This window comes from Canis aureus, chromosome 22, assembly GCF_053574225.1.
Source record: "Canis aureus isolate CA01 chromosome 22, VMU_Caureus_v.1.0, whole genome shotgun sequence".
Taxonomy (NCBI): Eukaryota; Metazoa; Chordata; class Mammalia; order Carnivora; family Canidae; genus Canis; species Canis aureus.
Genome location: NC_135632.1, coordinates 39,059,166 through 39,086,273, shown reverse-complemented (window position 1 = coordinate 39,086,273; position 27,108 = coordinate 39,059,166). Strand labels below are relative to the sequence as shown.

Below are 27,108 nucleotides of genomic sequence, written 5' to 3'. Positions count from 1 at the left end.
GGGCTCTTTAGTTGGAGCAGAGAAGGGGGGGGATGGAAGAGGTTCTACTTACTCTACTGTGGAGGTGAGGCAAGAAGAAAAGTGGAACAGGTGGTGGGGAAGCTGAGAGGACTGGCACAAAAAAACCTGGGCCAGAGAGGGGATTGGAGTGGAAAGAAAGAAGGCATCCAGACTGAGTTGGAAAGAGAATTTTCTGGACTTAGAATGGAAGAGGAAAGGCACTTTAGGGCATCAGCCATGCATATATTAAGATATTGGCAACGAGAGAAATAGGAAGGAAAATCTGAAAGAAGTTTAGCTTTGTGTTATAAATACACACACTTTTGGTGTTTTCATGAAAGCCTGTAAATTAAGATTTACATTGATTTTCAATTATTTTGGTTGCTGGAGTATGACAGAGTCTAAGGGTTGGTTTGCTCAGCACTTCTTTTGCCATTCTCTATTATAGAAAGGTGAATTGTATAATTTGTCACTCAAATAGGGACATTTAAGGCTAGAAGGGGACCCCATTAATGATCATGCTGTTACTACTTTACCAGTGTAAACCAGGACTAACACAGGCAAACTAAGATTTATGCCAATATAGAATACATAATTTCAGTTTGAAATGCTGCTATAATACTAGAAAGTGAGGTATCCAAACTCCTAGCCTCCCCTATAGCTACGGTGGTCAGTTCATAGTTGTGGTCTGTGAGTTAGAGGCAGGAGGCTGAGGAGGACTTGTCTTCCTTAATAAGTCAACACTGGGGAGAACTATGGCTCTGTCCCCTTCCTCCTGTTTGGACTACACACACGTGGTCTAGAGATGCACCAGCCGTTATGTGAGCATTAGGATGAAAGCCTATGGCCAGGATGGTGAAGATAAAGATGGAGGGGACTGGGATATTGATGATTTCATGGGCCTGCTGCACAGGCCTGGACTGCTCACCTCCAGACTTCTTATACAGGAAAAAAATCAACCCAAACTTCTAGGTTAATCTAATAAGATTTCTGAACCTCATACCCAAATAGAAATTCTGCTGATATATGGATTTTTTATTAAATTTTTTTAATGTTAGGTTGTATCAAGTGAAGCCATAAGGTAAGTGTGTTTATATGGCAAACACTTTAATTCCTTTTCTATGAAAAGAAACTATACATTGTTTGAGAACACAATCTGAATATTTCTTTTTGATTGTGTTTTATTAAATTATAGACATTTTCAAACACACAAAAGTAGGCAGAATAGTAGAATAAATCCTGATATACCTATAACCGAATGGCATAATTTTTGTTTCATCAGTATTGTGAGTGTGTTGCTGTGTTAAGCAAATTAACATTCTTTTGATGGGTACGTATTACGAATGGGATAATATCCTCTCTTACTGAGGATATTCTCTTATTGAAAAGCAGAAAGAAAATTTTTTAATCATTTGCCACAGTAACAAGGAACTGTCATCATGAACTATGTTGATTCATAGACTACTGACTCAAGGTAATGCTAGGTAGGCCACATGAAATCTCTGTTGAGAAACAAGCATTTTCACGTGATTTGTCCTATCAATGAGAAAGTAATGCATAGACTGAAGAGACCTGAGGTCATTACTAGTCACGTGATCTTAGACACCTTACTTAACCTGGAGAGGTCTCAGATTACTTACCTGCAGAATGGTGATAATATTCACCTCACAGGGTAGTTGTGAACACTAAATAAGGTAATTCTTCATACAGTAATTGATATATAGTAAATGCTCAATAGCTGATCACTATTGCTATTATTAACTCCGTGTTAATTGGTGTGGGTTTCTTCTGTTTTCTTCTAAGCCAGGGGGTGAGTAGGGAAGCTATAGGATGACAGGAAATATAAAGATGTCTAATTCTACAAGCTTCATGAAATGACACACAGAATAGAGGTTGACCATCAGGGATTTTATTTTCCATACTTGAAGACTTAAGTTACTTCTACCAAACAGAGAAAAGTGGTCATAATAGATAAAGATGGATAACTGGTCGCAGGTATATTTATTCTAGGGTCTAAAGGTTGTTCAGTCTGCTGTAGCAGTGAGTACCTGGGGAGATGTCAATTTCTCAGATTAGAGGAGTTCCATATAATTGGATCCTGAAAATTGGTTTTAGAGATTTAGAAATATATAAAGGAGTCATTTTAGTTTTGATATTCTCGCACAGACTATGAGTCAGAAATCCTCAAGTTAAATCTGCCAGAGTTCTTTGGTTATTAAATTTCATGTTTTGGAGAATAAGATATGTGTCACCTATTCATGGTAATGAGGAGAGAAGAAGAAGGAATTCTTCATGTGAATTCATGTGTGCTCAAACAGCAGACTCTATCTTGGTGCCAGGTAGGTTTCCTATAGATTGGAAAGGTATCTTAGGTGTGGGTTCCCAGAAACAGAGGCTCAGACAGGAACATGGCTGAACATTGGGGGTGTGCTCTCAGAAGAGGAAGAGTAAGGGAAGCAAGATAAAGAGTACAAGACACTAAGGAAAAGTGTGGTCTCTTCTGGAGTCAGCTTCTATCACAGAGAACTCTGGAGCATGAAATGGATCACAGAGTTGAGTCCATCTTGAAACAAGAGGACTGGGTTTTTGCACCTCAAGTCAACAAGTCAATATGTCTGTGGGGTATCTTCTGTTGGGAGAGGAAGGTATAATCTTTCTTGTGGGCTCCCTTTTGTCTGAGGGCAATTCTCCAGAGAAGGGGACAGCTAAGAGCCATTAGAGCCACCATTCCTACCAGCTGGGAATAGGTGCACTAGTATAACAAAAGGGACCGGTGGAATCCCTTACAGATGGTGCTTTCATTTGAAATCAGCTGTGTTCCTCTTCATGCTGCTTTGACTGAATTGATGTGGAACAGAGAGGTTAAAGAGGATGTTATGAAGAGGCTGTTCATTGTTTCTCAAGCTCAATTAGTATATGGATGCTCTCTTGGGAGGGAAAGTTTTCTTAGTTTCCAAAATTGGCTTAAATTGTTTTTATTAAAACTTTACTTAAATACATATAAACCTAAAAGATTCAATAAACTTATGTTTGCATTTATTAAAAAGACATAAAATCAAAACAAATTACAAATTAAAATTTAAAAAGCACAAGACCATTAAAAATCAAAATGACATAAATTCAATGTGATGGGTGATACTATCTTGCTGAAACTAGGTTGCCATTTCCAGATAAATATGAGACTTTTTAATCGCAAATTGTCTCATGTGTTTCACACGACCTATGTTATAAGATGCTGTGTTGAAGAACCACCTTTCCAGCACTCTTCTCTAATAGAACTTCTGCAAATCCTAATCTGTAGAAGTCAGGAGGTTCTTGCCTTCACTCAACAGGAAGGAATTATTTAGCATTTACATATAGTTGTTCTCTATTATTGTCCTTAGCTTGCAATAATCAAAGGCATTCATCTTGGCACTATTGTGATCATAAACCAAAATGCAAACATGGGCACTTAAATACTATAGCCATCCTCAGTAAACAAATCATCCAAAACATACACAATTTTATTGGAATGAAAGTGTAATATTCAAAGTTCATTTAAAGCACTCTCTTAGAGCACTTAGGGGCTCCAGCTACTATGTCTGCACATTCTTTGATATGAGACAGTAGCTCTGTCCCATGAAAAGATGACCTGTACAGGGTGAGTTTGTCCATGAAATGACACTTGGAACACCCAAGAAAGTACCATTTTTGGCTCCCACTGTTTGGGCAAGAGGATGGTCATGAGCAAGGCCCCCAAATTGCAGGGTGAACCAGTGGCAATCTGAAAGGCCACTGAGTGGGCTTTGTGCCCCATATCTCATTACAACGTTAATGATTTCACTTAGTGTTATTGACTGTGACTACCTGGTGATTCTGCATATATAAAGGCTACTCCTTGTACTAGGTGAACCTCCTGCCCTTGCCACTAACGAAACACAGTGAAAGCTGCAGGGAGCTCTGAGTTCCTGCTTGGGAGGGTATAGCAAGCAAGATGGGACACTAGAATTACTGGTGCCTCTTGAGTGGTTATGAGCATCACCATGTTGCTGCAGGCTGCTTTTACTGGGAAACTTGGGACCAGGGTGCTTTTGCCACTGCCAAGGAAGCTTCCTGACTTCCTAACCTCCCCTGCACTCCTTGTGACCTTCTGAGCACTATCTGAGCAAAATGCTTAATGAAGACAGAGAAAAGGTAGGAGATACTCTGTGGTCATTGCTGGCATAAAGCCTGTCCTCTAATCCAGGAACAAGACCTGCATTGAATCAGAGAGACTAGTGTGAGTGATGGTGGATTAAGTAGAGTCTTGGGGTGGAAGGAAAGCATTAAAACCACTGTCTTGACATAGAGGTCAAAGCAAAAAGGAAAACCAGCTGAGCAGCTATAGGAGCACAGCAGCCAGTTCACTCTGCTCCATGTCATCCCCTAATTTAACAGTGGGAAAAAAAACATTCAGACAAGAGACTTGCTCAAAGTCTCATTTACTGAACAAATATTTAATGATCTGTGTCCACTAGAGGCTGGACAATCAGTCTGCTGTGTGCCAGGTATACAACAGACAGGTATGAACAGTCCATGTGTGGCCCCCCCGCCCCGGGGGGGCACAGAGTTCAAAAGAGAGATAAAGGGTGAAAAGATGGTTAGGATGAAAGGAGTTGCATACCATGCAGGCATGCAGGAGGGTCACCTGATCTAACCAGGCACACTCAGAAGGAGCTCTAAGGAGGAGATGGCAAAGCATGCGGTGAGCGCAGGTGATCAGTTCCATTGCTGTGCTAGTCTCACCATCCAAAGCTCAGGTGGGATTTCTGGGCCAGCTACTCACTGCTTCCTGGGAACAGAGGAGCAACAAGCCATTGTGGTGAGGTGGGCGGGGGGGGGAGGGGGGGGGGAGGGGGGGAGGTGGGATGCTGGCTTCACTTTCATGTTCCTTTGGTGCCATTGATTGCAAGAGGACTGGAAACAGTCTCAGCCAGTTTCGTCCACTTCAATTCATTGTACCAGAAGGCAATTTATATGACCAGAATGCTTGCTAGATCCTTCTTCCTAAGAATGCATGACTCTCAGTTTTCTTCCACATACATCAAATCCTTGGCCAACCTTTAAGGTCAAGATCACCCCACCTCTCCTACCTCATAACTCCCAGCACGCATCTTCCATTTCATTCAAATCACAGGCTTTAAAATGATCCTACCTGGTAGTGATAACTAGTATTCACTTGGGAATAACTGAGCCTAGTGGTGGAATGTGTGTAGACTCAATGAGCCTTGCTACTCAGAGTGTGACCCTTGGACCAGTAGCATTATCACCTGGGAATTTGTTATAAATTGCAAATTCCTAGGCCCCAACCCAGACCTATTGAATCAGAACTTGAAGGTCAGCAATATCTTCAGGTGGTTTTTGTGCATATTAAATTGAGAAATTATTCTAAAGAGATAGTGTAAGTAGAGTTTAATTCTAAGTGAGATACAAATGACAGCAGCTTTATTTGTAAGCATTGCATCACCTAAGTCACTTATTTTAAAAAACTCAACTTGTATTGATAATTTTTTTTTATTTTTGCTGATTGATTAATTTTGGCAATTAATTTGCATAATATTGGCATTATTGCTATCTTTTTAAAGCATGCTCAGGATTCATAAAATAATTTTTTAAACCAAGAAATTAATAGAAACACATTTCCAACCTCAAAACATATAAACACATAAAATATTTAGAAAGTTTCAAATATATTGAAAATAAAAATGCTAAGTACATATTAACAGATAAAATTAACAAAGCATCGAAGCACATTACATAGAAGAGATGATATCATGAAAAGATGCAAAATGTAACTTGCTATTTTTTTAAAAATAAAAAGCTAAATCTGAAAATAAAACTAGGGGCAATGAGTACTGTAATTGGAGAGTTGTGAACATGTTTTTGCACAGCTTTTTCTAGCTGCTGAAATGGCTTTTGTGTGTTTTGTCAGGGAAAAATGAGAAAGAAGGCTCATCTTCAAATAGTTTTGTAAATTTTTTTTTAAAGATTTTATTTATTTATTCATGATAGACAGAGAGAGAAGCAGAGACACAGGCAGAGGGAGAAGCAGGCTCCATGCAGGGACCCCAATGTGGGAGTTGATCCCTGGTCTCCAGGATCCTGCCCTGGGCCAAAGACAGGCGCTAAACCACGGCGCCACCCAAGGATCCCCAAATAGTTTTGTAATTGTATGTCCTGTTCAAGGGAAACTTTATGAAGAGAGAGAAGTTGAGAAAGAGAGAGAGAGGAAGGGAGGGGGGAGAAGGAGGGAGAGAAAGTGCAGTATTTTTTTGTCTCGAAAGAAAGCATTTCAGGTTTATCTATGTCTTCTTTGGTTTTATCTTGTACTGCTGATACTCCAAAGAAGAGTTACCTGTTCCAATTTCAAAACTGTCAGATTTATATACCACTTGTTCAGAAAGCCTTTGAACTAGATAAGAATTATTCTTGTGAATGAAGCTTTACTTTATCAATTGTCATTTCCCTCCACTTCTTGAGGATTCTGGAGCTTTAGAAAAATGCTTTCTAAACAAGGAAGCTTTGTTCAATACAAAATTTGAATGCGGCAGAGAATCCTTTAAGTATGCAATCAATATGCAAATAATTTTCAGATTTATTTAAATTCTAAAACAATGGTGTTACATCAATAAAAATGCCTGCATTTTCAGTAACATAGATCAGAACACCAAAATACCAAAACCAAGAGGGTAATCAATAATGACTGCAATGACTAGCAATACCGGCAGATCAGGCTGAGGTCATTGTCAGCAGCGTTATTGAAACAGAAGAGCAAAAAATGAAAAAATGGCATCATGGAAACTGTCTTTCTTCCAGCTTTTACTATGCAAAATTTTCCGTTCATTCACACTGACTTGGAATAAAATTTTTGAGACAAATCACTCTAATTTTGAATTCAAGCCTGAGATGCCTAGAGCAGTGACATATGCCTATGCTTGCTATAGGGAAATCTGCTGGGAAAAATAATTTATCTTCAATCCAAACTTCATTGATTTGTATTTTAACAAACTTCAAGGAGACTAGTACATACAGAAACCAAACTTATGTTAAGTGTTTTTTAACATAAGAGATGTTTATAAAAGCTTACATTTCTGTTCCTTTCAATGGATTTTTGTGATTTGAGTATTTTTGTGGAATCTAATGGTTTTCCAAAAATAGGACCCAGTTTATCACTCTTACCTGTAGGAAATAAGAACTTTACTTATAATGGTATGACTTGTAGCTAGCTTTCTTCCAGGGTAAAATTTAGCCATGAGTTGTAGGTCTTTGAAGGTCACCCATGTAACAGACTACTGATATAAACCTTGTCTTCATACAGTTACAGAGAAAGCCCTTGGAATGGCTAGGAAAAAAGTCTTTGTGCATTCTGGATTTCTTTTCTTCCATGCTCTGCTGGTCTTTCTCTGTCCTATGCGGGGATGATGGTCAGAATAGCTAAAGGTATTGACCCCGCAGCCATGCCTGGTTTGGAATCCCAGATCTGCTACCAACTATCTACATGGCTTTGGGCATGTTTATAAACTCTCTGTGCCTCGTTTGCTTATCTGTAAAATGCGGAGGAACATGATAAGATTTCCATCACTGGAAGGTGATGTGGATAAAATGAGTGTATCTGGAGCATGTACAACGGCGCAAAGTACATTTCGAGTGCTATGTATTTGATATTGCTATCATTATAATAATCAGGAGATGGCGACTGTGACCCTCTATTCCTTTCTCTTGGTCCCTGGGAAGATCCAAGGAAAAATCAGGAATTTCTCATCTATATTTTTAGAAGCAACAAGGACATCAGTGATGATCACCCAGACCTAGGTTCAAGTTCCCTCTCTTGTCAGCTCTTCAAACCAGGGTATATTATTTATGCTCACTCAGCTTCAGCTTCCTCATTTGGTGGGGGGGGGCAATAGTATCTACTTCAAAAGAACTTTAAATACATTAAAATAAGTTAATATACTTAAAGTATGCAGCACTTACCTGGCTGAGTAGTCAAAAAGGTCAGTAAATGCCCATTTCTCTCCTTTTCTGTCATCACCTACACATTCCATGATTGTTATTTTGTTTAGTTTTTTGCGGCTGCAAGTAACCTTATGTCACTCTCCAATTTCCTTTTGCTCTTCCTCTACCCAGCACTTTAAATCCCTGCTCTTTCCTGGGCAGATATGTGTATCAACTCAACTGGGGCATTAGTTAGTCGAGGTATATCTTCCAGTAGCAATCCCTTAATCGAGAAAGAGAGAGAGAGAGAGAGAGAGAGAGAGAGAACTGGCTTGGCTTACATGGTTATGGTAGCCAAGAAATCTAACCATCAACCTGTCCTCTGCAAGCTGGGGAACCAGGAAAGTAGGGTGTATTATCAGGGGCAGGTGAAGATTGCCATCCAAGCTCAAGAAAAGAGGGAAAGAATTCACCTTTTCTCTGGCCTTTGTTCTATTTGGGTCCTTAGGGATTGCTTAGTGATGCCTGCCTACATGGGGGAGGGGGCACTTTTTACTCAGTCTGCTGTTTGAAATGCAAACCTCTTCTAGAAATCCCCTTACAGAAATACTCAGAAACAGTTTACCAGCTATCTGGACATCCTTCAGCCCAGTCAAGCTGACACACACAATTAGCCATCACAAAGGGGATAGGCCAAAGCAAAAAATAAGTGCTCAAATCTGAAGGACTCTACAATCACAGAGATGAAGGAAAAAGAGAATGTAATGTTAGGTGGGTTGAGGAGTAGAAGAAACCAAAGAAACAGAGAGAAGTCCTTGTTTCTGGTTTGGGTGCCAAGGTCACTGGTGGAAAGACAGGTTTCAGTGAAGGGATTTTAGACAGAGTTGTTCAAAGAGGGTTAAACTCATTACCGAAAACCAATAGGACTATTTACCTTATTTTTAAGTCAGAATAATCCTGGTGCTGGACTTTTGTCCTTATATGAGTTCATAAAAGCAGATAGGCAAGAAAAAATAATTTTAAAATCTCACAATTTTATTTTTTTCAATTTTATTTGCATTTTGACTACCTCTCTTGCCCCGCCAGTCCATGTAGTTTCCCATTGGCTTCCTTAAGGTTCTAACCTCTGTGAGGAGTTGTAATCCCATGGAGATTGCCTCACGCCAAGGCACTGGAAGTGAGTGGGGATGGTCTACCTGTGAAGATGCATCTTGAATATCAGTCTACACTCGTGAGAGCTGGGATGTCCTTTTCTCATGAACTCAGGGTCCTCTCACATCTGGAGGTCTCATGTGAATGATATGGAATCCTGAGGGAACCTTAAATCTCTCCTGCCCTGCCACTCCTCATGCCCCTTCCCTGGGGTCTTATCTTGATCTCTCCTAGGGCTTTGCCCAGAAGACGATACAGAACCTCTTTTTTCTGGGGACCTTAAAGTCCCCATCTCACATCTTGTCCCCTTCTTCATTCTCTCAAGGCAATCTCCCTCTCTTCAGTACTCCTCCTCTGACTCTATCTCTTGGTGTTTGACCAGCAAAGTTTTTGATTGTTTTAGACTTTTGGAAACCAAAGTCTGAAAACCAGTTTTCACTCTCTAAGGGATTTCCAACTTGAGGCATTAGATTTCTCCCTTGAGGCAATTTTCAAAGCACCATTACCTTGAATGGGAGCAGGAGGGCTGGGAAGAGAGCAGTACTGAAGAAAAAACAGATCAGTTAATATCTTAAAACAAAACAAAACTCACCTCACAAGAAAGAAAATAAGCAATAGAATAAAAATAAGAAGTTTCATCTTCTACCGGGGAAAGCCATTGGCCCAAAGAGGAACAGTAAAGGCATAGAAAACAAAAAGCATTTGGAGTAAATAATTGTAAATTTCAATACTAGAGCCTTTGAAGTTAGTAAATTGCATGTCAATCTGTGTGTGTGGAGGGGGTAGTTTGTCTGTCTGTTGGTTTCTTTAAACAAACGTTTGGCCCCAGTCCTTATTTTTATAGTTTGAGGCATGTATCTTTCAATCTTTCCAAAGATGTCTGACCAGTGGGCTCACAGAACTGTCAAAAATGAAATAATACAATAAATTGGGGTGAATCAGAGACTTGGCTAAGGTTAAATAAAACGATGCTGCATTTTCTTCAAAAGAAATGAGGACTATTCCTACTGTATTACGAAAATGGAGAAATTTCTGGCAATCAGTGAGATGTCATGTCACCAAATGTGTATTTACTGTTTAAGCATTTGTGTTATATTTTTCACTCTCAAGATTTTCATTTTGGCAATTAAGGCTTAGACATGTGTTAACTTCATTTATATAGTTTGTTGACCCAGAAACCAGTGGATCAAATATTTTATTCCATCTTGTAAACACTTTGGACAATTATAATTCTAGGCCTGCAATTAGTGTTTTCTAACTGGGGAGCTAACACATTTACTTAAATATCTCACTCTGTAGTCTCCTTAGGAGATGAGGTTGAAGTTCAGTCACAGGAGGGTGTGTATTCATACTGGGCGTCACTACGAATTCACACTGGAAGCCCTGGAAGCTGTTTGCATTTGCACTTGAATCATAGAAAGACTCTGGAGTGGAGCCAAAAGACCAGGTTCCAGTCTTATCTCAGCCTCTAATTAGCAAGCTACAATTGGTCAAATCCCTACACTTCCTTGGCCTCCATTCTTTCCTCTATACAAGGGTAAGTTTGGCTTGGTCAGGGGGCAGGCGCACAAGTAGCAATGTGGGCAGGGCAGGTGACAAATGTAAATCACTGCTTATCATAGCATCACCACTTATTTGCCTCACACTCAACAGAAACAACTGTTGAAATTTCAGGCTCTTTTACAGATCATTAAGCTTTCCCTCAGCATCCTTTCCACTCAGCAGCCATGCTTCTTCTAGTGACTGGTTTTCCTAATGGCAGATTAAGTTGTATTCTTTTGCTATGGACACACTTTGTTCCATATTAAGCCCAGAAATCCTCTTAATGTTCTAGAAAATGGCTTTCATTTTTCTTGAAACGTTTTTTTTGTTTGTTTGGTTGGTTGGTTTTGTTTTTTTCCATTTTTGAAAAAGACTGGGGTGCGAGGATATACTTTTCCTTCTGCTTTATTCTACTATAAGAGAAGCCAGTAGTGTTAATAGGATAATATCTGCCAATTGACACTCAGCCTCAGGATGGGGAGTAGTAGAGAGTGGTGGGGACTATGGTAAGTGGAGAGTGTGCACTTTGCAAACTGGGCAGAGGCACCTGCCCTTTCTGTAGCAGGCACTTGGCCCTAGCACCCGTTGATTACTGGCCTCTGAGAATGAGTCCCGTTCAGTTGTATCTCCTAAACTTTTTTCAAAGCTGCAAATTCAGATTATCTTACATGGAATTTTCCTGAGTTTTAGATGTTGGCAACTAAATTTAAATAGAAGTAAACATTAATAGCAGCAACACTGAATAGTCTTAATGAATCAGGCCAAACAAGAGAAAACTGGATCACATGAACAAAATGTTTTAAGACTTTGGGCCAAATGACCTTGAAGTTCTCTTTTCCCTGGAACTTAATTTTTTATGACACACATTTATGCACCCTTACTATGTTCTGAGCATATACTTTAAGGCACTTTAGATGTCCTAATTGTTTTAATCTTCCCAATGACTTTAAGAAGAGCTATTATTATTTTCATTTTACTTCACTTATTATTATTATTTGATATCAGTTCTTCTACATATGTATATAATATACATATGTAGAAGAACTGATAATTGGTATTTTTAATTCCATTATACTTAACATAGACTGTTAGATTAGTTTCAGGTGTACAATACTACATTCAACACTTCCATACAACATTCAGTGCCATCATGACAAGCGCAATCCTTTAATCCCTTTCATCGATTGCACCCATTCCCCAACACCCCACCCCCACTTCCCCTCTGGTAACCAGCAGTCTGTTCTCTACAGTCAAAAGTCTGTTTCTTGGTTGGTCTCTTTCTCTCTTTTTCCTCTTTGCTTGTTTGTTTTGTTTCTTAAACTCCACATATGAGCGAAAACATATGGTATTTGTCTTTCTCTGCTTATTTTGCTTAGCATAATATACACTCTAGTTCCATCCATGTGGTTGCAAATGGTAAGATTTCATTCTTTTTATGGCTGAGTAATATTCCATTTTGTGTGTATTCCACATCTTCTATAATTATCCATCCATCTATTGAGGGACACTGGGGCTGCTTCCATAATCTGGCTCTTGTAAGTAATGCTGTAAGAAGCTCAAAGGTGCATATGTCTTTGCATTAGTGTTTTTGTATTTTTGGGGGGAAATACCCAGTAGTGCAGTTACTTGATCATAGGATAGTTCTGTTTTTAATTTTTTGAGTAATCTCCATACTGTTTTCCACAGTAGCTGTATCAGTTTACATTCCTACCAACAGTGCAGAAGTGCTCCTTTTTCTCTACATCCTTGCCAACACTATTTTCTTGTGTTTTTTATTTTAGCCATTCTGACAGGTGTGAGGTGGTATCTCATTGTTGTTTTGATATGCATTTTCCTGATGATAAGTGATGTGGAGCATCTTTTCATGTGTCTGTTGGCCACCTGTATGTTTTCTTTGGAAAGATATCTGTTCATGCCTTCTGCCCAATTTCAAATGGATTATTTGTGTTTGGGTGTTGAGTTGTATGAGTTCTTTATATATTTTAGATACTAACTTTTTATTGGATATGTCATTTGAAATATCTTCTCCCATTCAGTAGGTTGTCTTTTAGTTTTGTTGATTGTTTCCTTTGCTGTGCAGATTTTTATTTTGACGCAGTCCCGATAGTTTACCTTTGCTTCTACTTCCCTTGCCTCAGGAGACCTATCTAGAAAAATGTTGCTACAGCCAATGTCAGATAAATTTCTTCTTGTGTTTTCTTCTAGGGTTTTTATGGCTCCAGGCCTCACATTTAGGTCTTTAATTCATTTTGAGTTTATTTTTGTGTGTGATGTAAGAAAGCAATCCAGTTTCTTTTTTTCATGTTTCAGTTTCTTTTTTTCTTTATTTTTCTTTTTCATGTAGCTGTCCAATTTTCCCAATACCCTTTGTTGAAGAAATTGTCTTTTTTTCCACTGCATATTCTTGCCTCTTTTGTCAAAGATTAATTGATCATATAATCATAGGTTTGCTTCTGGGTTTTCTGTTGCGTTCTATTGATCTATGTGTCTACTTTTGTGCCAGTACCATACTGTTTTGAACACTACAGTTTTGTGGTATAACTTGAAATCTGGGATTGTGATACCTCCAGATTTGTTTTTCTTTTTAAGATTATTTTGGCCATTCAAAGTCCTTTGTGGTTCTATATAAATATAAGATTATTTTTTCTGGTTCTGTGGGAAATGCTGTTGGCATTTGGATATGGACATATTAAGTCTGTAGATTGCTTTGGGTAATATGACATTTTAACAATATTTCTTCTTCCAATCCATAAGCATGAGATATCTTTCTGTTTGTATTGTCTTTAATTTCTTTCATCAGTGTTTTAGAGTTTTCAGATTATAGGTCTTTCATTGCCTTTGTTAAGTTTATTCCTAAGTATTTTATTATTTTTGGTGCAATTGTAAATAGGATTGCTTTTTAAATTTCTTTTTCTGTTGCTTCATTGTTAGTGTATAGAAATACAATGGATTTCTGTACATTGATTTTGTATTCTGTGACCTTACTAAAGTCTTTATCAGTTTGAGTAATTTTTTGGTGGAGTCTTTAAGGTTTTCTATATATAGTATCATGTCACCTGTAAATAGCAAAAATTTTACTTCTCTCTTACTGATTTGAATACATGTCATTTCTTTTTCTTGTCGGATTGCTGTGTCTAAGACTTCCAGTACTATGTTGAATAAGAGTGGTGAAAGAAGACATCCTTGTCCTATTCCTGATCTTCAGGAAAAGGCTGTGTGTTTTTCCATATATTTCTTTTATTACATTGAGATATGTTCCTTCTAAACCTACATTGTTGAGGGTTTTTATCATGCATGGATGTTAAACTTTGTCAAGTGCTTTTTCTGCATCTATTGAAAGGATTATACAATTTTCTCGTTCATGTAACATATTGCATTGATTTGCAAATATTGAATGACTCTTGCACCCTGAGAACAAATCCCACTTGATCATGGTGAATGATTTTAAAAATATAATGTTGGATTCAGTTTACTATACTGATTTTTTTTGAGGATTTTTGCATCTATGTTCATCAGAGTTATTGGCCTGTAGTTCTCTTATTTTGCGGTATTTTTATCTGGTTTTGGTATCAGAGTATTGTCAGCCTCATAGAATGAATTTGGAAGGTTTCCTTCCTCTTCTATTTTTTTTGGTGGGGGGGAATATTTTGAGAATAGATATGAACTCTTTAAATGTTTGGTAAAATTCACCTGTGAAGCCATCCGGTCCTGGACTTTTGGGAGTTTTTTGATTACTGATTTAATTTCATTACTGGTAATCAGTCTGTTCAAATTTTCTATTTCTTCTTGGTTCAATTTCAGGTAGTTATATGCTTCTAGGAGTTTATCTATTTTTTCTAGATTGTCCAATTTGTTGGCATGTAATTTTTCATAATATTGTCTTATAATCCTTTATATTTCTGGGTGTTGGTTGTTATTTCTCCTCTTTCATTTCTGATTTTGTTTATTTGAATCCTCTCTTTCTCTTTTTTTGATGAATCTTTCTAAAAGCTTATCAATTTTGTTTGCCTTTTAAAGAACCAGCACCTGAAAGGGGAACCCTCTTGCACTGTTGGGAATGTGAACTGGTAGAACCACTCTGGAAAACTGTGTGGAGGTTCCTCAAAGAGTTAAAAATAGACCTGCCCTACGACCCAGCAATTGCACTGCTGGGGATTTACCCCAAAGATACAGATGCAGTGAAACGGCAGGACACCTGCACCCCAATATTTATAGCAGCAATGTCCACAATAGCCAAACTGTGGAAGGAGCCTCGGTGTCCATCGAAAGATGAATGGATAAAGAAGATGTGGTCTATGTATACAATGGAATATTACTCGGCCATTAGAAGCGACAAATACCCATAATTTGCTTCAACGTGGATGGAACTGGAGGGTAGTATGCTGAGTGAAGTAAGTCAATCGGAGAAGGACAAACATTATATGGTCTCATTCATTTGGGGAATATAAAAAATAGTGAAAGGGAATAAAGGGGAAAGGAGAGAAAATGAGTGGGAAATATCAGTGAGGATGACAGAACATGAGAGACTCCTAACTCTGGGAGACAAACAGGGGTAGTGGATGGTGGAGGTGGATGGGGAGTTGTGGTGACTGGGTGGTGGGCACTGAGGGGGGCACTTGATGGGATGAGCACTGGGTGATATGCTATATGTTGGCAAATTGAACTCCAATAAAAATAATAATAAAAAAAAATAAAAATAATAAAAAATAAATAAAGAACCAGCTCCTGGTCTCATTGATTTACTGAATTATTTTTGAGTAGCTATTTCATTTATTTCTGCTCTAATTTCTACTATTTCCTTCCTTCTATTGGTTTGGGGTTTCATTCGTACTTTTTCTAGCTCCTTTAGGTGTAAGGTTAGGTTTTTTATTCAAGATTTTTCTTGCTTCTTAAGGTAGGCCTGTATTACTATAAACCTCTCTTAGAACAACTTTTGCTACATCCCAGAGGTTTTGGACTGTTATGGTTTCATTTTCATTTGTCTTTATGTATTTTTTTTTTCTTTGATTCCTTGTTTGACCCAGTCACTGTTTAGTAGAATGTTATTTGACCTCCATGTATTTGTGGTCCTTCCAGATGTTTTCTTGTGGCTGATTTCTAGTTTCATAGTGTTATGGTCAGAAAAGATGCATGGACTTGACTTTGATCTTTTTTTATTATGTTGAGATATGTTTTGTGGCCTAATATGTGATTTATTCTGAAGGCTGTTCCACGTGCACTTGAAAAGAATATGTATTCTAATGTTTTAGGATGAAGTATTCTGAATATATCTGTTAAATTCATAAGGTCTAATGTGTCATTGAAAGCCACTATTTCCTTGTTGAGTTCCTCTCTAGATGATCTATCCATTGATGTAAGTGGGGTGATAACATCCCCTATTATTATCGTATTACTATTGATTACTCCTTTTATGTTTATTATTAACTAACTGCTTTAAGTGTTTGGGTGCTCCCATATTGGGTGTATAAATATTTACAATTGTTACATATTCTTGTCAGATTGTTCCCTTAATGATTACATAGTGTCTTTCTTTATCTCTTGTTACCGTCTTTGTTTTAAAGTCTATTTTGTTCAATATAAGTATTGCTACTCAGCTTCCTTTTCACTTCCATTTCCATGATAAACGTATTCCCAATCCTTTGCTTTCAATTTGCAGGCATCTTTAGCTCTGAAATGAGTCTCTCAGGGGCAGCATATATATTGGTCTTATTTTCTTTATCCAGTCTGTCACCCTATGTCTTTTGATTGGAGCATTTAGTCCATTTAGATTCAAAGCAATTAGTAATAGATATGTATTTATTTCCTTTATTTGTTTGTTTTATGGCTGTTTTTGTAGTTTTTCTCTCTTCTCTTCCTCTCTTCTCTTATGATTAGTTGACTTTCTTTAGCGATATAATTGGATTCCTTTCTTTTTATTTTGTGCATATCTACTACTCGTTTTTGATTTGTGATTACATTAGGTTTGTATATAACATCTGGATATAGTAGTCTATATTAAATTGATGGTTGCTTAAGTTTAAACCCATTCTTTACTCCTCTCCTCCCTACGTTTCAGGTATATAGAGTCAAATTTTACATCCTTTTATTTTGTGAGTTCCTTGACTGATGTCTATAGATATACTTGTCTTTACTGTTTTAGGGCTTCTACTTTCCTTACTCCTGCTTATGTTCCTTCCTTTCCACTCAGAATCCATTTTAGCATTTCTTGTAAGGCTGATCTAGTGATGATGAGTTCCTTTAACTTTTGTTTGTCTGGGAAACTCTTTATTTCTCCTATTCTGGATGGTTGCCTTGCTGGATAGAGTATTCTTGGCTGCAGATTTTTTACTTTTCAACACTTTGAATATATGCCACTCTCTTCTGGCCTGCTAAGTTTCTGCTAAAAAAGATCAGCTTATAGCCCAGTGGAGTTTCCTTTGTGGGTAACTGCTTTCTTTTCTCTTCATGCTTTTAAAATTCTCTCTTTATGACTACTTTTTGTTATTTTAATTGCTGTGTATCTTGGTATGGACCTACTTGGGTTGATTTTGTTGGAGAATCCCCATGCCTCCTGAATCTGGATTTATGTTTCCTTCCCCAGTTTCAGGAAGTTTTCAGCTATTATTTCTTCAAATAAATGCTCCTCTCCTTTTCTTTCTCTTTTCCTCTTAGGTTCCCTATAATGTGAATGATATTCTGCTTGATGGTGTCACTAATATCACTAAGTCTCATTTGCATATTTTTTTTCTCTCACCTGCTCAGTTTGGTTACTTTCCATTACTTTGCTGATTCATTCTTCTGCTTCCTCTATCTAGTCCATCTAGTGTGTTTTTTTTTTTTTAATTTCATTTTTTGTGTTCTTCATCTCTGATTGGTTCTTAGCTCTTTGTTAAGGGTCTCACTGATGTCTTCCATTCTTTTCTCAAGTCCAGTGAGTGTCTTTATGATCATTACTTTAAACTTTCTCTCAGGTGCATTACTTATCTCCATTTCACTTAGATCTTGCTGTGGTTTTGTCCTGTTTTTCATTTGGAACGTATTCCTCTGTGTCTTCATTTGGTCTAACTCACTGTGTCTATTTATGCTTATTAGGAAAGACAACTACATCTCCTGCACCTGAAAGTAATGGTCTTTGAATAAGAGGTCCTGTAGTGTCCTGCAGTGCAGTGTTCCCCATGTATCAGAACCTGGTGCCTCAGGGGTGTCTCCTTTGCTTGATATGTGCACCCTGCTGTTGTGGCTGAGCTGATTTTTTCTTCAGTCCTGTCATCTGCAAAAGATTTTTTTTTTTTTTTTGCCTGTTGCGAACAGTGCTTGATTCCTGTGTTCTCAGTGGGTCAGTTTGTGGACATTTGGGCTTGAGTTGATTCAGACCAGGCATTTGCCCAAGATGCTGTATCACAGAACTGCAGGGAACTTTCATTTGTTGTCACCTAGATAGTTTTCCTTGCTGAGTGAGGCCTCCCCTAGTCTACTGCTGAGTCCTGTGACTGGTAGTGTGATTATCTTTCCCCCTCTCTGGGACAGGAGTTACTTTGGAGTGGTGCTGGCCACTGTGGGGGCTGTATGCACAATACCAGGCCTATAGCATCACCCTGTATAGCTCTGGCCAAGATCCTATTGGAAGGGTCAGGTCCTAGAAAGACCAACAAGGCTAGTGGAGCTGTGGAGCTAGCAAGATTTGTGAACTGTTATTCCTGGCTCCTTTGCAGGAGGGCCCCTGGTAGTGCTGGGACTGAGGTGCCATCTGAAGGGCTGGGTCCAGGGAACACAGCACAGGGCATGATGCAGTGGGATAGTGGTGCTTGCAAGCTTTGAGTGCATTGGTTCCTCTGTGGGAGGGGCCTTGCAACACCTGGACTGATGTCCAAAGGGATGGATTGACAGAACCACAGAACTACAGGGGGGTTGCAGGGTAGAAGTGCTAGAGATATAGATAGTGATTCCTCTAGGTGGCTGTGTGTGTATGTGTACATTGGGAGAGGGGGGAGGGAAACGGTGCCTACCAGTTCCTTTATTCCTAGAGGAGTTCCCCAGTGATTTCTGTCCTTCCAGGACACTGAGATTAGTAAATAGCCCTCTTTCTCTCATATGCCCCCAGGCACTTTTCAAAGTGCTGTTTCTATGCTATATCTCTGTGGACTATTTATTATGCTATCCCTTTAAGAGCAAAGACTCACTTTCCTCTCCCCTTCTCAGCTCTCTCAGAGCTGAACCCACTGAATTTTTTAAATTCTGAGTTTTAAGTGCTGCTGATTGTAAGAACTCATGAAATTTGGCCCCTTTGGTTTTCAAAGCCAAATGTTATGGAGATTCATTTTCCCTCAGCAGGATCCCTGGTGTGGAAGTCTGTTTCTCTCTCCTTTATATGCCCATAGCATGCATCCCTCCCTCTGGTGGGCAGTCCTGTAATTATGACCACATCTTTGCCCCTCCTGCCCTCTTCAATGTGGCTACTTCTCTACATTTAGTTGTGGAATGTATCCTGCCCATCTTTGGGTCATTCCCTGGATTATTTACACTGCTGAGAGTGATATCTAGTTATATCCATGGGAAGAGGTGACCCTTGGGTCCTCCTACTCCACTATGTTCCCCAGAAGTCCTTACTTCATTTACAATCATCTTTCATTGAGCATTTGCCCAATGTTACAGAGCAAATAAGTGGTAAAGCTAGAATTCCAACACAGGCCCTCTGACACCATAGCCCAGAAATCTCTCTTTTTATTCATGTAAAATTATATTTCCTGTTGTTTTTTTTTTTAATGTCTCTTTAACAAACATTAGTTTATAAGATTTGTTGTTGACAATAAGCATATTTATTTGAATTTGTATGAAGTTAGGAGTTGAGACTATTTTTATTTTGTACATAGGGGAAAGATGGGCTTATTAGGTGACCAAATATTAATGTGTATCAGATCAACGCATTGCCTACATTAATAAGATAGAAGAGAATGAGACGCTAGTTAGGATCAATTTCTTCCAATCAAATCTAATATGTAAATAAGCGGTTGCCCTTTGATTGGCTACTGATGATCCTCAGAGGAAATGATTAATGTTTTGCTTTTCTAGCTGCCTCCATACCCAGAGAACGTTAATACAGATGGAAATTTGGCCATATATTTAAGCAACCTGTCACAGCAAAGAGATTTCCAGAGCTTTCTGGTTAAAGAGGTTTTTGAATGTATGTATGAGCAATATATGGGCTGACTTTTTATTTCAGCAAATATAAAGATGTATTATCCCTTGAGGTTTGTTATTAACCTCAGTTTCACCTCTGTTAATATTTACTCCGCAGGACAATAAATCTTGATATTCACTTCAACAGAAGCCAATATCTTCAGATTATGAGTTATTAATCTTAGCCAAACTGAAAAATTGTGTGAATATTTTTCTTTTACTAGAGAAAATGAGGGCTTTTTTGGTCTCCTTTTTCTTCAGGCTTTCTTAAGGAGGAAAGTAGGTTTTTATCTGAACTTCCAAACTGCCTTTTGAGATTTGGTGTTGGAGCTGATGGTATGAACTGGTTATAAGACAAAAATCAACTCAGTAGAATGTAAAGATCTTATTGGCTTTATTCAGCAATTCATGAACTGGACAGCATCGCATCTAATAGACAGAAAGGAAATCCAAGGAGATATACAAAATGGAAGGCTTTTACAGGTGGAATGGGGATGAGACATAATGGATCATTTGTGGCAAACACACCTTCCTTTCAGAAGCTAGGGCAGGTGTTGGTGCAGCTAGGGCAGCTGCCAGGCAGCTTACCTCGCTATTGCTGACCAGATAGTTTCAGATTGACTGGTGGATGGTTGCATTCCTGGGAGAGACTGAACTGCAATTAGGTTAGATATTAAGTCTTGGTTTGCTGATATGCTGATATGGGTCTTAGCACAAGTGCCTCCAAAATAGGATATATTAAATATATATATATTTAAACAAGTCCTAATGCAAATTTTAGAAATTCTCTATCCTATTGAAAGGATTCCAGAGAGGTAGGCATCAAACAAATCGTATTTTAAATGCACCTGTGAAATATTCTGATTTTAAGGGGAACTAAGAAAGGATTGTAGCCAAATTACCACTGCCCATCTTTGTGTTATTTGCTGACATTGTTTGATGTGAGTTATGACAAATGGGGTGCAATTCTAGGTCCTGGCAGCAGAATGCTTTATAGAAGAGAAGAACAGCTGCAACTGGCCCATCTCAGGATTAAAAAAACACACGCACACACACAAAAAACAGCAAATGTGAAAAGACACAGGTGAGTGCATTTGCTTTCCAACAACATAAATGGGATTGACATGTGCAATGGAAGCAATTAGTTTGCTGTTTCAAAGAAATGTTTCTAGTCCTGTAATCTGTAGAATCATGCCTACAATCATAAAGAGATTCAAGATAAAAGGACATGAAAAAATAATGGAAGAAGTTAAGAGGTCAACTTACCTGATGGCTGGTGGGTGCTACTCAGAGATGGAAAGATAGAGGATTTGGAAATAACTGTATAGAAGAGAGAAAGTGTGCTTCCAAATGTTGATAAAAGGAACTTAAAAAAATATTTCATAGTATGTTTAGTAGAGCAGAGGAAGGTAGGGGACCAGGAAGAAATTAGAAGGGAGTTGCTAAATGTGGTTGGACTCTGATCAGACAGTCAAAGCTTCCAGAACTCTGTTTCTCAAAGTGTGGTCCCAGAACCAGCCGCATCAGCAACACCCAGGAACTGATTAGAAATGCAAATTATCAACCCCATCCCAGAGCTATTGGATCAAAGCTTTGGAGATAGGATCCAGCAGTTTATAGTTTAAGGAACTCTCGGGGTGATTGTGAAACATCTCAAGTTTGGGAACCATTGTGCTAGCGCACAGAGTTTTCAATCTGTATCTATACATTGCAATTCTTTGGAGAGTTTCAAAAATAAGATATGCCTGGATTTTACCTCTGGGGGTTCTGATTTAATTGCTCTGGGGTATGGCCTGGACATCAGGGTGTTTTGCAGCTTCCTAGATGATTTTAATGGGTAACCAGGCTTGAGAATTACTCTAGGGCAGTTCTCATCCTAAATTACTTTTTCAAATCTAATTCTCTCCTTTCATATAAAATATAATGGTTCCTTTACTAACCTGAAATAAAATTTATATGAATATTATTACTCATGCACATATTTTTAACTGAAATATAAAGTAGAAAGTACAGAAAAGTAATTTATGATAATATGCATTTCAAACATTTTAATTTGTGGGTCTGACCACACTTACAGTGAAGCAGACAGATTCAGTGAGTTATTATCAATATGATAGTTGCAAATGCAGATTGATCCCTGTATGTTGAATTGGTAACTCAAACACCGTGGATGACATTACCGTGAGTGACATAATTTTCTGAAAAGAACAGATCTTGTTAAAATTTCTAACAAAATAATGAACAATTTTCTGTTTTGCTGAGCCCTGGTTCAAAGTGTGTAATTTAAGGGGCAGTGACTTATTGTAGTGGATGCCATGACTCCCTATGAAGACTCCCCTTCCAGGATTGAAGCACTTACTTCTCCAGCTACTGGGAGTGCTGATTGCTGGTGGCCCTCAGCTGATAGGTCTCTTTGGAGCTTGCCCTCCACTGAAGAAAACTGCCTTGCCCACTATCTCCCCAACACTACTCCTCTTTCTTAGAGACAGACTTCATTCAATGGCTGGTCAATGCTGGGTTATGAATGAGGCAGTTCTGCCTGAATTCAGGACAACTCTAAAGGGCCATCTCAGTTCTGGATCTCTGTTGGATTGGCTGAGACCTTTGCTATAACTGTATTTTGGTTTAACTTCTCTCTCTGCCCAGCCCTGCTCCCCTCTGCCTCCCAGGGTTGATGATTCTGAGAACACTTTCTAATAAAGCTCCGGCCAAAGGTGTTCATCTCAGAGCCGACTGCCCATGCAGCCAACCAGTACTATTGTCTTCGTGAAAACCTGAGTCCTTTTCTAGTCAGCTAGGTTACAATTACCTAAAAAGATTCTTGTTAAGTATTTTATTTCATCCAGAAAGGAGCTTCATTGAGATAGATGGTGACAAAGCCAGAATTGCAATTGTTGTAGTGACTTCTGGGAGCATGAAGCAAGCTGGTAGAGGAGAAAGCAAAAGTTCAGGTAGCAAGTCCCAGAAAAGGGACTGATGCTGGAGCTGCACCTGCTCAGAACAAATCCTTCGAAATTGATCTGGTAGAGAGTCCACTAAATTCAGAGGCAGGGCAGCCTCAAGCAGAAATGTAAATTAGGCAACATTTGTTTTACTTTTCCTCAGTGCCTTTTTCTCTCCATGGAGTATATAGCTACTCTCTGGAAAAGATCTGATAAGCTATTTACCCCTTAGTGTGAATCTAAGTCAACAGTTTTGTTTTCTCTCTTCCAGAGATATTTGCATTTTAAGTATTTTTATGGAATAAAAATTGTGGTCCTTTTGTTAAAAAGAATTTCAAGGAACTATCCTTCAGTAGAGAGATTGGGGATAGGGAAGAATGACTCTTTCCTCTTCCCACCCACTCAAAATCAGTTCTAACTGGGGAGTTTTTTAGGGTCACAGAAGGGTAAGAGTGGAGTACCTCAGTAAGAAGGTCTATGAGCTCTCTGGGGATGGGTCACCCATGAATTGTATTTCCCATCCACTTGGAATTTGAATAGAGTTACAAAGCAAAGCTTCCTAGTTATGGTTTTAAAGACAGAGTAAATTTGGGAAACTTCCATAGTCTGGATGCATTCTTAGAATAATGGGTTTGGTTTTTGAAAAAGTACTGTAAAAATGTGAGAAAACATCTGTACATTTTATTTATTTGTAAAGTCTTTACCAGTTGTTATACAGTCTTGGCCTAGGAATTTTATGTCTCTGGACTTCAATTCCTTTTCCATGACACAGATGATTATTTAGATTGCTCTCAGAGTGAGATTCCTTCTCACCCTCTTCTTCAATCATCTTAATGAAATAGAAGGAGAAATGAAGAAAACTGAAAATGATGCGAACAACTTTAAGAAATCTCTGTAATCCTCTTTAGCAGCCCTGGCATTCATTCGTTCATTCTACAAACACTGACTGTCCATACTGTGCCAGGTCTTGCTTAGCCTAGGTTCAGAAGAAGAACAAATAAAGAGGTGCAAGCTTATGTCCTTGAGCACTTCCGTTGTAGCAACATCCTCCTTGATCTGCTGACCCTCAGGGCAAAACTTTTTTTACTGCTCACATTAGTTGTATCCTTGGCCATGAATTAACCATGACTTTGGGTCTTAAGTGCAGTGTGTGTGAAAGCCCTCTACTGTTGACCGGGTGTTGTTTGCATAATGTATTGACCGTGCATGTTTAAACAACACCTAGGTGGATCATTAATACCTGGTACAGTTACTGAAATGAAACTCCTAAGAATGTCTTCCCTTTGTAATCTGAATTCTTGCCAATTTTTGAGCCTTTCCTAAAAGCAAATGGCAAGTGTTCTTTTTACTTCTCTCTGAGTTCTTTTAACCATCCAACTAGTTAGAAGTAATTCAGCTGGGCTTTCTGAGACATGAATGTAATATTTTCTAATGAAATGTTGTAAAATCTGAGGAAAATACCATCAATAGGATATCATAATTTGCTGAGACAGAATGTTCTTTATCAATAAAACAATTTGACATGGTTATTATGAAATGTAATAGTTCTATGATAAGTGCAAGGTGATAACAGTGAGTGGGCATACCTTGCAGTTATACACAGCAAAATTTCCTTGCTGGGATCATAGAGAATGTCAGCTCTTTGGACCTTAGCTTCCTCATTTACAAAATGCTTTTACTTGGATTTAAAACAAAATAAAACAGAAACTGGGACTCGATTTCTCTTGTTGCTCTGTATAGAGCAACTGGTACTTCCTGGGAGAGTGGATCTGGATTAGCAGTTTTCTCTAGAGACCAGAACAAAGATCAGCAAAGTATGGCCCTTAAGTCAAATCTGGTTTGCCACCTCTTTTTATAAAGATCGTTGAAACACAGCCATACCCATCTGGTAACATACTGCCTATGGCTGCTTTCATAGAGCTGAGTAGTTGTAACAGAGACTGAATGTTGAAAATATTTACTATCCAGACCTTTCAGGAAAAGTTTGCTGCCACAGGTATAAAGTAGGAATCTCTGAAGTGGAAGTATAGGCATCCTAAGGGGACAGGAGGAAAATACTAAGCCAGAACTTCAATGAGTATTTATTATTTTTAGCTCAACCTTTCTAATTTCTATTTTTGTTATGTGTCTTATAATGTACTTCTTATTTAAGCACAAGAAATATGTAATGATTTATATCAATAAATATATATACAGAAGCATATTCATAATGATTTGGAGGTCAATAGCCAAGAGACATGAATGTTACAGATGAAATACATGAATATAATCTACTAAGTGATAGCAAATATACATGTGACTTCAATCAGGGCCAGGCTACATACAACACTTTCTGTCCACACTAAGAATCAAGAACTTTAGGAAAAAAATCTGTGCTTTGATAATTTGGAAATGAACATCTTCCACTTATATTTCAGAATAGTACTTCTTGAATTCTGTGAAGGATCAGTTTTTTTTTTTGTTGTTGTTGTTGTTAATCTCCAAACCACCATAAAGCCATGTTTTTGTAAATACAATAAAAATGAATTACCAGAAAAGTGAAATAAAAATTTAAAAATACAATCTCTATTTTTTATTATTAGTTTTAATAAACATGTAATTATTGTGTCAAATTGTATAAAAGTCTCTAAATGTTTATTCTCAATGATCTCTTTGTAGACTAGTGAAAAAATGTTTGCACACCATGATTAGTTCACCACCACATTTAGAGCAGCAGTGGTGTACAGGACTCAAGGATTTCTAATAATAGGCTGGCATTTGGGATTGCTTCTACGTCATCACTTTTAGGGTGGTAGCATCACTTAAATGGGTGTTTATGTCAGCCATATATTAGCATATAAATATTTTTTAATGAAAAGAAAAGTCCTGAAGTCCAGAGTATCAATTCAATTCAAATCATATTCTTAGCCTACTTACAAGGCAGTGTGATGGCCTTATAAAGAATAGAAGGATGAGGGAGAACTTTCTTTGCCTTATGGGCCTGAAAGTCAAATAGGACAGTGTTTTTCAAACATATTTTGACAGAAATCCAATATTAGAAATATTATTTATATCACAAGCCAATACATGGATATAAGACAAAATTTCACTAAATAAATGTTTACCCCTATTATGTATAATTTAGTTGATATTTTCTATCTTATTCTATTTCTATTTTATTTCTATTGTATTCTATTTCTAATCTACTTCTCTTCCATATTTTAAAAATTATGATCATGAAACACTATTGATATCATGACTCACTAATGGTGTGCTACCCAGAGTTCAAAAACCCTGAAGTAGGGGGAGGTGACAAATATAAAGATACCTCTCTTTCAAGGAAGAATGTGCCATAAACAGAGATTTAAACTGAAATCCCACAAAATAGCAAAGGAACTATTAAGCTACTTAAAACTTAAGGAGAAGCAGAGCTTAACTGATGGGAGAGTCAGCAGACCTAGGGATATAAGATCACATTCATGGTTGGGACTCAGCAAAAATACATGGCATGATTGTGTTTTTGTTCTCAAAACCAAGAAGGTCTGCAGGGTGAAATATTTCACCCTAGGTGAAATGGTTGGCTTGATGAGAGACCTTCGCTTAAAATTCTTTGGCCAGCAAATACGCGTTGAGGGTCTGCTGTGTGTCTGTCACTGCTGCAGGCTTGGGTATACAGCCATGAGCAAGGTAGATCCTTGTCCACATGGAGCTGGCATTCTAAGATGTGAAGTTACTGAACACCGTGTGAAAAAAAAAAGAAAGAAAGAAAGAAAGAAAGAAAGAAAGAAAGAAAGAAAGAAAGAAAGAAAAAAGGAAGGAAAAGAAAAGAAGGGAAAAGGAAAGGAAAAAAGCAAAATAGAATAAATAAGAATCTAGAGTGTCAAGGTAGGGGGTTGAAATATTAAATAGGGGAAGGTCAGCCTCACTGAGGAGGTAAGATTAGAACAAAGATTTAAAGGAGGTGAGGTAGTGAGCCAAGAGGATGAGGAAAGGGCATTTTAGGCAAGGCATATTCAGGCAGAAATGCTTTGCCTCTCCCAGGAGGAGCAAGCAGGCCCTGTGTGGCTCAGACAAGTGAGAAGAGAGAGTGTGCTAGGAGGTGTGGTCCTCAGAATGCTGGAGATGACTGTGAAGATTTGACGGTTACTATCAGGCATATGGGAAGCCACTGGAAGCTTCTGAATAAAGGAAGATGATCTGAGTCATGTTTTAAAAGTGTCAGCTGGGATCCCTGGGTGGCGCAGCGGTTTGGCGCCTGCCTTTGGCCCAGGACACGATCCTGGAGACCCGGGATCGAATCCCACGTCGGGCTCCCAGTGCATGGAGCCTGCTTCTCCCTCTGCCTATGTCTCTGCCTCTCTCTCTCTCTGTGACTATCATAAAT

At 38.3% G+C, this 27,108-nt stretch overlaps 1 long non-coding RNA gene across 1 annotated transcript; it reads left to right on the top strand.

The window, feature by feature from the left end:
- The first annotated feature begins 5 nt into the window (after positions 1-5).
- On the top strand, positions 6-27,108 carry LOC144294024 (uncharacterized). Its single transcript, XR_013361417.1, has 3 exons — positions 6-64; positions 20,776-20,887; positions 26,766-27,108. It is a non-coding gene; the product is annotated as an uncharacterized LOC144294024 (long non-coding RNA).